At 41.5% G+C, this 13,722-nt stretch overlaps 1 protein-coding gene across 1 annotated transcript in view; it reads right to left on the bottom strand.

The window, feature by feature from the left end:
- eys (eyes shut homolog) overlaps positions 1 to 13,722 on the bottom strand; it is a 370,767-nt gene that overhangs the window by 304,130 nt on the left and 52,915 nt on the right. The gene's annotated exons all lie outside the window — the stretch shown is intronic.

The following is a 13,722-nucleotide window of genomic DNA, read 5'->3' as shown; positions in this document are numbered from 1 at the left end:
ATGTGATTGACAGCTGAGTGTGTGAGGACTCAAAGCCATGGTGTGAGGACGACTACTGACCAAAAGCTGAGTGCACTGGACAAAAAATAAATAAAATAAAAGTCAGATGCTGATTGTTCAAGCAATAAAAACATTCAGACAACCCAAACTAAATACACTTAGAATTAAAAACTCTTCAATACCTTTCTTTTGTATACATTTACAGAGATGTTTGTTTCATTTATCTCAGTGACTCCACTTAAAAGGTGAAACCAATATATGAGATAAATTCATTATAAGCAAAGTGAGATATTTCGAGCCTTTATTTGTCATAGCTGTGATGATTATGGCTTACAGTTATTAAAACCCCACATTCAAAATCTCAAATAATTAGAATATTGTGAAAAGGTTCAAAGTTCTAGGCTCAAAGTGTCACACTCTAATCAGCTGATGAATCCAAAACACCTGCAAAGTTGAGCCTTTAAATGGTCTCTCAGCCTAGAATTAATTACTGAAATAAATGGACATTTGCACCATATTCAGATTTATTTATTTCACCTGTATTTGTAAATATTTAGTTTGGCCATGACCCATAGACAGAGCTAAGTTGTGTAGTGGAATAAACAAGTGTGTTTCAAAATGTCTGCATGTAGTTAGACAGCACTAGGACCAATCAGAGCAATAACGTGACAAGTTTGTCGCTAGGGAAATCAGTCAATGGGGCAGTCTAACATATGCTGTCATTAACGAAGTAAAAGGAGTAGGAAATACATCTTTTTACGAAATATAAAGGACTTAAGTTGGTCTATCTGCTCATGTCTCAAATAAAAGTCAAAGTCTAAATAGTCCAAAGTTAATGCCAAAACTGAAATGAGCATTGCTCCTGACCAGTCCCAGTTATTGTAGTATTTCTCTGTCAGGACTCTGGGGCTAAGCCCATGAAATATCTCTACAAATATACGCCACATTAACTGGCCCAAATTAAAATTCCTCAACCCAATGGGAGAGCAAATCTTCCACTATTGCTACAGCTTGTCTGGATTTCTAGGCTAGTATTTTACTTAGGATTTACTAAAGAGTGAATGGGTGTTTCCTCAGCTAGAAGACTGCAGACTCGACCACCATCTACAGTAATTCTGTATGGAGTATGCTTTTTCTCTCCATTTGAATTTTATTTTTTTTTTTATTTCACCTTTATTTAACCAGGCAAAATAGATTAGGAATGGACTTCTTATTTATAACTGTGGCTTGGCCAAAGGCAATGCCTTTTGAGTGAAAATGACAGAGGACTATACCATAAACCATAAAATAGTTTAAAGCAGCATAAATTAGAAAAAAAACATGAATACACACACAAAAAAAGAAGATAAAAGGAGATAAAAATAGCTATAAAATAGTTGGAAGTTGATCTAAGTGACAACAGTGGATATCTTTAAAATGCTCCGTGATCCCAGCTTGGAAAACTGCCTTTGCGTTCCTTCTGGGCATTCCAGTTTCTTACCACAGAGTAAAAACATGCATGTTAATTAATTGCCAACTAAATTGTCACTAGGTGAGTAGATTAATTTCTCACTTGTGTGGCCTTGTCTCACCCAGTCACTGCTGCAAACAGCCATCAGTTATTTGTGACCTTAGCAAAAATAAGCAGTTAGAAAACTAATTAATATTGATTTAAAATTTAACAAATTTCCTCACAAGACAAGAATAACAGAAGAAACACACAGCACTAGACAGAGCCAGGACTGCTAACTAGCTCGGCCCTCATTCACATTAAATTTGAACCTCCCTACTCACTTGTGGTAGTAATGCACAGCAAAGGGGTTTCCTTTCAATCAAAGTACACATGTGAGCATTTTTTCATCCAACCTGAAAAAAATAACAAAAAAAAAAGACATTTGGCATAGTTCCATTTGTAAATGATGGCTCAGTGGAAACTGGCATGAGAACCAGGGAGGGATTTTTACATTAAGTACGCAATAAATATGTATAAAACTACACCCTAGAGACCATTTAATGCAATGTCAGCAATGCAGAACTGTCAAGTACACAGGTGGCAGAAATGGCCAATCACACAGAAAAGGTTTATTTACCTTGCTGACAGTTTTGTTTGCCGACTGCAAAACTTCCTCAGAGCGTCAGCTCAGGCCAACCCTGAAAGAAGGTTATAGTGTAATGTTCTTCAGCTATGTTCCAAGCTAACAGCTAATTAATGGTTTCCCACACTAGAGCCCTGCACGGGCCTAAAATCTGAGCCCGAGTCGAGCCCGGCCCGAGGGGGTGGGGCCTACGGCTGGGCGATATGACGATTTTAGACCGTTTTACGATCTACATATCTGACAGTCTGTCATTTCTGAGAGACCTTTTTATCACGATTCACAGCTCTGCTGTTGAATTTCTGCCTCTGAATGACACGCCTTTGTTTGACCCTTAACCAATCAGAGTGAGTCAAGGTAATACATTAGTGCCCCGCTTGTTTTCACCTGTGTGTGAACAAACATGGCTTCGGCCGCAGCTGAGAGCAACAGCGAGGTTTTAGTTCCGAAGAGGAACGCCTCGTCCATTATATGGAACTGGTTTGGTTTTTCACCAGATGACAAAGAGCAGCGAAACGTCATTTACAAGGAGAGCGTCAAGGCAAGTGATGGCAACACCACAAACTTGTTTAATCACTTGAAAAGAAGGCATCCCAAACAATACAATGAGAGCCAGCTGGCAGCTAAAGCTAAAAAGCCTGCGGCTGCAGCGGCAGCGGCTAGTGCTTCTTCCTGGCAGCAAACGCTAACATAAACACTCACAAAACTCACTCCTTACGACAGAGACAGCAGACGATGGAACAGCGTGACAGATGCAGTGACGTACCACTTGGTTAAAGATTTGTGTCCCGTACAAACAGTAGGAGTGGGATTTAAGAACATGATAAAACATTGGATTCGCGCTACGAGTTTTCCAGCTGCAAGTATTTTTCGAACACTGCCATTCCACGCATGTACGCTGAATGCAAAGTGAGAGTTGCAGAAAATATTCAGAATGCGCAGTTTTTTGCTACCACAAGCGATCTCTGGTCCAGCCACACATCAGAGCCGTATTTGAGCTTAACTATCACTACATGAGCAACTGGGAGCTACATAGTACTTTGAACAAGTTAATGTTTGCACAATACGTTTGCAATTGACATGTTTGCACTTTAAATATGTTTACGATTTTAATTTATGTTAAGTTACTTGAAAAACGAGAAAAACTGATTTTTGTAATAGTTTCTCTCAGGGCTTTTATCATCTCTGGTGAGTTTAAAATATAAGTGTGTTAGCACTGTGTTGATTATCCCTAATATGAATAAATGTTTATTTATTCAATGTTTCTCTTCTTTAATATGCAATTGAAGTTATGGTATTCATGGATAAAAAATCGTGATAAAATCGAAATCGTGATAAAATATTGGAAAAATCGTGATATTCTATTTTTGCCATATCGCCCAGCCCTAGTGGGGACCCAGCCCGACCCGGCTCGAAAAGGTTTTCAGGATTCTCTGGCCCGACCCGAGCCCGAGCCAAACTTTTTTTTAACCAACTAAATGAAAACAAAGTGCGTCAATCCTGACCAATGTGTTAAAAGACGTGCAGGATCCGATCAATTTGTTTTTCCCTCATTTACCGTTATGGAGATAACGGCGCACTGGCTCCGGTGGTAATCAAGTTCAATTTGATCTCTTTCCAACAATTTTCACAAGAAAACAAAACAGTCAAAAGCAGGGCTTGTGTTGACCGGACAGTTCCCGTATTTGACCGTTTATTTTGACGGAGAAAGAATAGAAAGAATTACCCCGACGCATGCAGATGAACTGACATGTTATTCGTTACGCACATCGCAGATGTAGCTAAATCACCCAAGAAAAGATTCCCATCTGAACTGGACACTGCTCAGCGCAGCTCGCTGTCAGCGCATATGTGCGAGCTGAAGTTGTGGAGATTGGCTTGGAGCGCGTCGCAGAACCAGAGCGCATGCGGGAAGGTTCCTCCCACTGAAGCGAGTGTTTTCCAAACCCTGTCTCTCAGAGAGACTTGTCACTTAGAAAATGTTCCGATTATGAAACTTTGGCTGAATAGCGCTTGTTCCTGTCTCCAATGTGGCGACACATCCAGGAGCCGTCTGAGAAGAGTCCCAGAATCTCACATCCTCTTCAGCTCAGAAAGCGCCTTTGATTACGCACAAGCGTGACCCATCATCCCGGTCTCTCAGTAAGACTGGGTTGGACCTGTTCAGGTTTACGCAGACAAGCTTTACATAGAATTGACTTACAGATATAAAATTCAGTAAAATATAAAGCATTTTATTTAAATATCCATTCATTATTTTACAAGCACAAAGAGCCGCATCAGATTCAGATCAGCGGGAAGATTCCTCCGACTGAATTCAGTCGGAGGAATCTTCCTGCATGCGCTCTGGTTCTGCGACACGCTCCAAGCCCCTCTCCACATCTTCAGCTCGCTGTGGACCTCATGTAGTACATGCTGACAGTGAGCTGCGCTGAGCAGTGTCCAGCTCAGATGTTCAGATGGGAATCTTTTCTTGAGCGATTTAGCTACATCGGCGATGTGCGTAGAATAAAATGTCAGTTTGTCTGCATGCGTCGGGGTAATTCTTTCTATTCTTTCTCTGTCAAAATAAATGGTCAAATACGGGAACTGTCCGGTCAACACAAGCCCTGCTTTAAACTGTTTTGTTTTCTTGTGAAAATAGATAAAATTAAACTTGATTAACACCAGAGTCAGGCGCACTGCGCCGTTACCTCCGTCACTGTAAATGAGGGAAAAACAAAATGATCGGATCCTTTTCTGACCTTCCCCACCTACAAAGTTTAATTACAACAATTAAACGTGACAGAGCCTGGATTTGTATTCTGAACAGTCTAAACATGTTTTAAAAAGAAACGTATGACAAAAGTGGCACCTGCTCAGTAAAACCACCAACAGGGTGAAAAATATCAAAATATTGATGGCAGAGACGGGCTACAACTTCTGGATCCATTTTATATAAATCGTTTTATTGATTATCGTCTTATGAAAGATAACTTTGACGTACACGAGCGACTGGTACTGGCTGCTGTCACCTGTTGTGAACAGCTCTCTGCTGTCTGAGGGTAGGCCCCGCCCACAACGCAGCTGCTGCTGTGGCTCCCAGTACTTTCTTTACTGTGGGAAATGGGTAATAATGGCTCTTTGATGGGAACAGGTTGATGACCCCTGGTTTAAGTGTTTCAATTTTTTAAATGAATTCGATTAAAAATAAAGGCGCCCAGCCCGGCCCGTGTCCGAGGTAATTACACAGTCGTTGGCCCGAAGCCCGGCCCGAGGGCCGTCGGGCCGGGCCGACCCGAGAGCCTAGGGCTTCAGTGCAGGGCTCTATCCCACACTACTTGAGGTGGGAAAAAAACGTCATTAGTTGAAGGTCTTAGAAATGTCAAATCGGTGAGACCACTAGCGAATATGATTCAAGGTTAGGGGAACTGGCGGACGCTTCGAGTAGAGCTAATCAATTCTAGTCCTTTAGAGTCACCATCATGGATGTTTTTGATGTTTTCTTACTCCAAAACAGATTCAAATTATTAACTGATCTTCTCTACATGTGACATTCTACAGAAGTGTTAATTACATGTTTATTTAAGGAATAAAGTTTTGACTTCAAATAGTTTCATTTTACCCATGCCCCAGTAAGCAGACACAATTTTCCATGGGTCTTCGTTTGGACTTAAACTGAATCTGTTGCCTTAAGGTGACCTTAGACTCAACAACAAATACTATTACTAATAAAAAAAATGCACAAATCACTGTAGGGAGTTTTTGTTTTGTATTTGTCCACCTCCATAGAGCAGTCAGAGGTCATTTAAGGAACAGAGACCCTTGAGATGACTGTGATTCAAACTTGTGAATAAATAATCAAAACATGCGCTTGCAAACCTCCAGCTGAACCTGAAGTCTTTTCTCTAAGAGGTACCACTGTTCTTGCTGTGTGACCCTGCTGACCTACAAGTAATCTTTGTACAGGATTATGGTAATTGAAAAAACCCAGATGTGCACTCTGCTTAAAAAGACAATGTGACAGGTCACTATTCTGTGTCCAAGAAAAATATTTGTCCAAAATTAATTTATAAATTTTTTATGAACATTAACAGCTGATTTACAAAGGCAATGTAGACAAACGACTTTAAACTATAGAGTTCAAGTTTGCAATGGGAGTTGATTTGTTTGATTTTAAATCAAATAAAAATTTAACAGAACTGTTTTCCTAATGTGATCTATTCACATTCACTAATGAACAATGAAAAACAGGGGTGGGAATCAATTTTAAAAAATTATCAAATTAGAGACTTTGTAATTAATTAATCTTGATTAATCACATTTTTATCATTTAAGACAATATGCACCCAAGTTGATTTTTTAATCAAAATAATGTTAGTGAGTCACAGATGACATATGGCCTGCATTTGATATAGAACCTTCTAGGGTCCTGGAACACCCCATAGAGCTTTACAATACAATCAGTCATTAAGCTACTCAGACACACATTCACACCCTTGTGGGGATGAGCTACGATGTAGCCACAGGGCTCACTGACAGAGGCGAGGCCTGCCGAACACTGGCGCCACTGGTCCCGCCTACCGTTAATTGTCTTGCCCAAGGATACAACGACAGCAAAAGACTGAGCGGGGCTCGAACCTGCATCCTTCAGATTATGTGACAAGCACTTACCTCCCATGCCACCGTTGCCCCACATACCCACACTTCACTGAATTTATTTCTGTAACCCAAGCTCTATTTGATGACTTTGGTCTCATTGTAAAGGTAACCACTGTTAGGATTTTTTCGGATGTGTACATATTAATATGTGTTAATGCTGATGTGTAAATGGACAGGGAACATTGTAAATGTTGTGTACTAAACTGAACACTAGGGGCAGCAGAGCACTGCTATTACACTGAACAAAAATATAAACTCAACACTTTTGCTTTTGCTCCCATTTTTTATGAGCTGAACTCAATCTGAAACTTTTTCTACATGCACAAAACACCCATGACTCAAATATTTTGGCCTTTTATTGTGTGCAGTCTAAGGCACACCTGTACATCATTTATGCTGTCTAATCAGCCCCTTGATATGCCACACCTGTGAGGTGGGATGGATTATCTTGGTAAAGGAAAAGTGCTCACTAACACACATGTAGACAGATTTAAAAAATAATGTTTTAGAGTCATGGGTATTTTGTGTATGTAGACACATTTTCAGATGTTTGAGTTCAGTGTATATGTAGAGGTGTAGAGTTCAGGGGAAGCACTGCTGTGGGTTACAAGATGTATGCTGCATGTATGGTTGTCCCTCCTGCTGTAATAAAATTCATTTGGATAAAGGTACTTCCTGCTTTCCACTAATTAGAAAAATAAGGTGATTTATTTTCTTCCTTTTTTTCTTTATCAAAAACAATTTGTAATGATTAATTTCATTGTAGTTTTAGTTGTGTTTGGAACACTTAGAAAAGGATTTTATTGTCCTGTAGCCCAGGCACTGCTGTCTTGATATGTATTTATATAAAGGACATACACCGTTATGCTAAACTTTTCCAGCCCCTAACTGGGGGACGCTCACACTCAAAGGGGTTGATTATGCATGATTTATTTTTTTTTGTAAATTAACTACCGTATTTTCCAGAGTATAAGTTTGTGTCCGAATTCACGGGAAGAATGCTTGTAAGAGTGCATTTTGAGGTTGATGACGTCCTACCGCAGCGACAAGTACTGTCCGAATTCCAAGAATACTCACTCTTTTTGTCACCTGTGGCCTGATTTTCTCTGTAGGACTGCAAGGTGTCCAGGGTCAGGAGAGGCTTTACCTGGTGGTCATCCTGGGAGAGAGGCCTTCTACTGTCATCATATTAATGTTGTTTAGCTGCTTGATATTTTAACACATTTATTAAAACATACTAACGATAACTCTGTCTGCTCATTAATTTTATCACCAATTTTATTATTACAGATGTTTTTGAACATGTGACATGAACAGAAAATGAAAAGATGGTAAGGAGACAAGATTATTTATAATAGGTTACACTTATTTACAGATCAAAACCAGTATGGACCAGTTTTGTACGGTTAAAGCAGGATTAACCTGAGTGACTCTTCCTGGATCATTTATTTAAACTGAGTGAGCAGGAAGTCTTTATCAGTACAGCTGGATCTGCTGCAGGAGGATCCAGACGTGGATGGAGGGCTGGAGCAGACCCGTGGCTGGACGTTTCTGGTCAGAGGAACATCATACAGGACGGTCTGCAGAGAGAGCTTTGGGATGCTTCCTCTCACTGTCCACGCCATCATCCATCTACAGGGACTGCTGGGCTGGCTCAGACAACGGCTGTTACATCTCTAAGACGTATTCAGAAATATGAAATGAGGAGATGGTTTATGGATCCACTGGTATAACAATTGTGACTCTTCAGCAAATAAAACCACAGTGTTGTTTTTAATAGAGGTTCCTACATAAATGACTTGCCTGTTAGCAGCAGTGGTGGTCTGCTGGTACCTCCTGCAGGACAGAGCACCACTGACCTCCTCCACACACATCTTCCTCATGCTCATCCTCCAGACCCACAACTTCACCAGCACAGAGGCAGAAGTGCAGCACAGTGCATGCTGACCTGTAATAGATTAAAAAAAAAAAGTTTTTTTTAATTGAAAAATGTAAAACAAAACATATAACCTGCAGTACACTGGTTCTGTTCAGTTTAAAGAAAAGCAGCAGGGAAAACTACAGAGAATTTACATTTTTAAGATTTATATCTACCATAACTTCCAGACTATAGCGCACCTCAATATAAGCTGCAGATATCTACTTATTCATCATCCTCCTGCGCGCTGAAACCACTGAAGTATGAGCTTCATCACATACCTTTTCTGTAGCGATGTCTGTGTCGCTCTCCGTGTTGCTGTCATCACCCCGGGGTGAAGCTGGGAAAACAAGCAGTGCCGTTTTACTGTGAAAAAAATCCTCCTGGGCTCTTTCTGTAGCACTCCTTTAACCATCCCTTCATTAGACTTTCCAGCATCCATCCTTTCTGGTTGACTAAAGCAGCACGTCATTATAAGCCACATGGTTCAAAGCGTGGGAAAAAAGTAGCGGCTTATAGTCCGGAAAATAAGGTAATCATTATTAGGCTTAAGTTGAATAAACAAATGCACATTGAAAACACTTCTATGCTATTTTATTAAAAAGCCTGTTTTTTAAAACGTTTTACCCCCATTTGATGCAAAATAAGAAGTTCTAAGGTTCAATTTACATTAGAAAACATCCTACTGCATTCAACTTTTATAATGCATTTGGTTTATTTTAATTACCTACATGAAACCATCTAAAGTTAACATGTAAGTCCTGAAAGCTTCTAGAATAAACAAAATTATTTTACCTGAAAACGGTTGTGAACAAACGCTGCTGATGGACATGACGCTGCTGTAGCTCCTTAATATTCCTGCTTGATTTTCGCTAGCTTTAGCATTTTTCCTTTGCGTGTAGCTGCCGCCACGGCTGTGACAGGACCTACGGGCCACCGTAGAGGTGAAGGCTAAACTGTCCAAATTCAGAGCTGCTGGGTTCCGGTCTTAGAGGTCTAGACCGGTGAGGACCCGTACTGATAAGCATCCTACCCGTGGATCCGGACACGCCCTAAGTCGCACCAGCAATAAAATACACGTTCTCACTCCCAGCGCGTCAAAAACAACGCTTGGTCAGCCACCCTCCACGTCAGACCCCTGATGCCAAAAGTGCCCTTTTTCGTTACTTATGTGCAAAAAGGGGTTTTCCCTTATTTGACTGCAGATCCCAATGCAGCGTAAAACTGAAGCGATGGGATGTCCACTACCGTTGCATCCCAATGCAGCGTTACACTGGCACCAAACAAGCTCATTGTACCTCACCTTAACCTTATCCTCTTATTTAACCTTATCCTCTTATTTAACCTTATCCTCTTATTTAACCTTCCCCTCACCCTTATCCTAACCTTAACAATCTTGCCAGCGAACACGTTAGTGATGTGTCGATCGCTCTAAAAGCCGGCTCTATGAAGTGAACAGCGGGAGCCGCCTCGTGATTGGTCGAGTTTGGACCGAGCCAACGCGAGGGGGAGGTTTCAACTACCAAGGTAGAGGTTAAAAGTAGAGGGTATGTGTAACCTCCCCCTCGCCAGATGGTATGTTCTAACGTTCCCCTTGGGCAGCAAATACGAAAATTCACAGTCAGACTCTGACTGTCAGAGTCAGAATGCAGGGGAAACAAACGCTTGATCGCAGTGAGAGTAACGCTTTAGGTAGCAAGAGGGTTAAGGTTAGGATGAGGGAGAGGGGAAGGTTATAAATGGCGAAACGTTAAGGTTTAGGTGCGGTTAAACGAGGTGGTTCGGTGCCGCATCGGTTAAATGAGCTGGTTTGGTGCCGCATTTAAGGTTTAGGTGTGGTTAAACGAGCTGGTTCGGTGCTGCATCGGTGAAATGAGGGTTAAGGTTAGGATGAGGGTGAGGGGAAGGTTATAAATAGTGAAACGTTAAGGTTTAGGTGCGGTTAAATGAGCTGGTTCGGTGCCGCATCAGCGGATATCCAATCACGTCGGTTTTACGCTGCATTGGGATCTGCAGTTACAAAAGGGGAAAACCCCTTTTCGCACATAAGTAACGAAAAAGGGCACTTTTGGCGTCTGGGGTCTGACGTGGAGGGTGGCTGACCAAGCGTTTGTTTCCGACGCTTAGGGTATGAGAATGTGTTGCTAAAATGTATAATGAAGAAAAAACATATACTCTGTATAAGTTACACTGAACTATAAATCTCATTTTTGGGGGAAATTTTATTATTTTTCTTACTAAATCTGAGACCAAGCATTTTACATTGCAAGACAAGTACCGGTAACAATAACAGAATAAACAACCAGCTGTTGCATCAGCAGTATGCGCAGCAGCACGCCACGGTCTCCAGCAGAGGATGGCAGTGTTTCTAACCCTCCCAGCGGGTGGGGAGAGCTTATTCCTGGGCCGGAGCCGGCCCGCAGCACCCCACCACAGGCTGCAGCAGGTGATGGCGGTGTTTGAAACCCTCCCAGTGGGACAGGGGAGCTCATTCCTGGGCCGGAGCCGGCATGCAGCAGCGCGTAGCAGTCTCCAGCAGGTGATGGCGGGGCAGGGGAGCTCATTCCTGGGCCAGGGCTGGCCCGCAGCAGCGTGGCATACATAATTTGGTAAATAAGTCACTTTGGTATATAAGTCGCAGGACCAGCCAGACTATGAAAAAAAGTGTGACTAATTGTCTGGAAAATACAGCAATTGTAATAAAGTATTAAATTCCCATCACAAAAAGAAAAAACACCACAGAAAAGGACGTAATAAGAACAGATAATTATTCAATAAAGGAAGTTGGTCAAAATAAATTTACAATTCCTATATAAATGGGAACTAGGCAGTTTTAGCTTGCTTTTAGCACCCCCTAGTGTGTTCGTCTTTTTCACACCTTCATTTAAATGCTGAAAGGTCTCCCCAGCCCTCCTTAGTGTCTACAGGAGTGATTCATCACTAAATTGAACAAATCAGCTATGTACATGATCTAAAACATGCAGGAAACATGCTGGAAGACGACTGCAGCGCCAGGTCTGCCAGCTCAATTTTTTATAAGTTCCAACAGAACAACCCGCCAGCCTGAAGTTGCAAGTGGAATATTCTGGCCACAGGATGCAATAGGGAATGGGCGGTCTTTCATTAAACCTGTAAAAGGTCCTTTTAGCACATACTGGCTGAAGAAAATTATTTAAAAATATGAAAAAGTTGCAAAGCACCCCTTTAAAATAAAAATCAACAATCCCTGTAATGGAATCAAACATCTCTCAGAGCATCACGTTCTCGACTGTTGCAAATCTGATTACTTTGTTTTCTATCAATTTTTAAATAAAAAAAAAGTTTCTCTGTGTGATGATTTCACGAAACTGACATTCTGTTGATTACAAAAAAATCCGATAAATAAATACCCTGGACAAAAAACTGACTGGACAAAACTGAGCCAAAGGCAAATCAACCTTTTCATTCACCATGGAGAAACTGCATAGCATGACACAGATGAGGCACTTGTTAAACAAGAGTGCCTCATTAGTTGTTTCTGCATTTTATGTTATTTAAATGCCATCTGTCCTAAATAAACGAACAAAAGGCAAAGTAGTATACTTATAATAACTGTTGGCTGCTTTCAGCATGAGTGTTCTACGTTAAGTGTCTAACATGCAGAGTGCAGACTAATGGGCTCGACACACGGGAGGCGTCAAACGACCGCGATCAGCGAAATTTGTCGCTGTCGCTTTTATTACCTGACACACGGGAGGCGATCCGCGGCCAGCAGCAAAGCCGTCTACGTGTTCTGTTCCATGGCGAAATGGAAACTTCCGTTGTTTTGTTTGGCTGTGTCAGGTTGGAGGGAATTAAGGTTATTTAAGCGGTTTAGAGTTAAAAAAGCGGTAGATATGATGTTTCACAAGATGCTGCTAGAGTTGTGTGAAATCTTACTGATTTTACTGTATAAAACATAATAATAATCAATTTCTCCTTCATGTTTGCTCGGAGATGTACGGAGCATCCTGTCCGCTCATTGGTCAGTGAATGAAACCTCCGTTGATTGGTCCTCATCCGAGCGACAGCGATGAAAAGTTGAAAATATTTCAACTTTCTGGGATCGCGTCGCTGGGTCGCCTGTGAAAGACACGTGCACGAGCGCAAAATTTCACACGCACGTTTTTCGCATTTCGCTTGGTAGGAGGGAGAACCGCGATTATCGCTTTGTCGCGCATGTCTCATTGAAAATGAATGGAGGAGAGGCGATGTCGTCTCTCGTGTGTCGAGCCCATTACCTAACAGGAAAAGTAAAATTTCAAAAGACTGCTCCCTTTCCTCAGGTGTTTAATTTCAGACTCCAACCTTTAGTTGGCTTTGAATCTTTATTTTCAGTAAGCTGTGTTAGATCATTGCCGTATGCCCTGAATCGCACATATGTAAGTACCGTAATTTCCGGACTATAGAGCGCACCTCAATATAAGCCGCAACAAAAAAAAAAAAAAAAGGTTTTCTACACACACACACGCCACACTCAAATACAAGCCGCGGTGCAGCAGCCACATGCAGGTCTCCAGCGCACAGCACATGTTTGGCCATAACATAAGATAATTAGACAGAAAGACGCTACACAGAGGATTTCGTTGTTGTTTTAATTCAACAAAACAAATTTTAAACACGGGTGAACGTGCCTGCATGTTTAGAAAAGAAAACAGCACTGACAGCGTTCATATTTCTGGATGGTTATAAAATAAAAACAGAACTGACACGTTATTACCGGTAATTTGCATGTTTAGAAGAAAAGAACAGCGCTGACACAGCATTAATAAGCCCTGGATGATTAGAAAATAAAAACTGCACACAAAACATGCCTGGTTAGTAAATAAAACACGCTTGCCTACCAGAAGAAGTCATTCGCTCTCATCTTCCTCTTGCGCACTAAAGCCATTAAAGTCCTCTTCTTCAGTGTCGGAGTTGAACAGCCTCAGAAGAGCTTCGTCACATACCTTTTCTGTGGCGATGTCAGTGTCGCTGTCCGTGTTGCTGTCATCATCCCCGGGTGAAGCTGGCTTGAATGAGTTCTTCCCGCTGCCGTCTCCAGCGCCGAACCATGGATTCATTCATGCCAAG

This window comes from Nothobranchius furzeri, chromosome 12 (assembly GCF_043380555.1).
Source record: "Nothobranchius furzeri strain GRZ-AD chromosome 12, NfurGRZ-RIMD1, whole genome shotgun sequence".
In the NCBI taxonomy this organism is placed as follows: Eukaryota; Metazoa; Chordata; class Actinopteri; order Cyprinodontiformes; family Nothobranchiidae; genus Nothobranchius; species Nothobranchius furzeri.
This window is presented reverse-complemented; position numbering and strand designations above follow the sequence as displayed.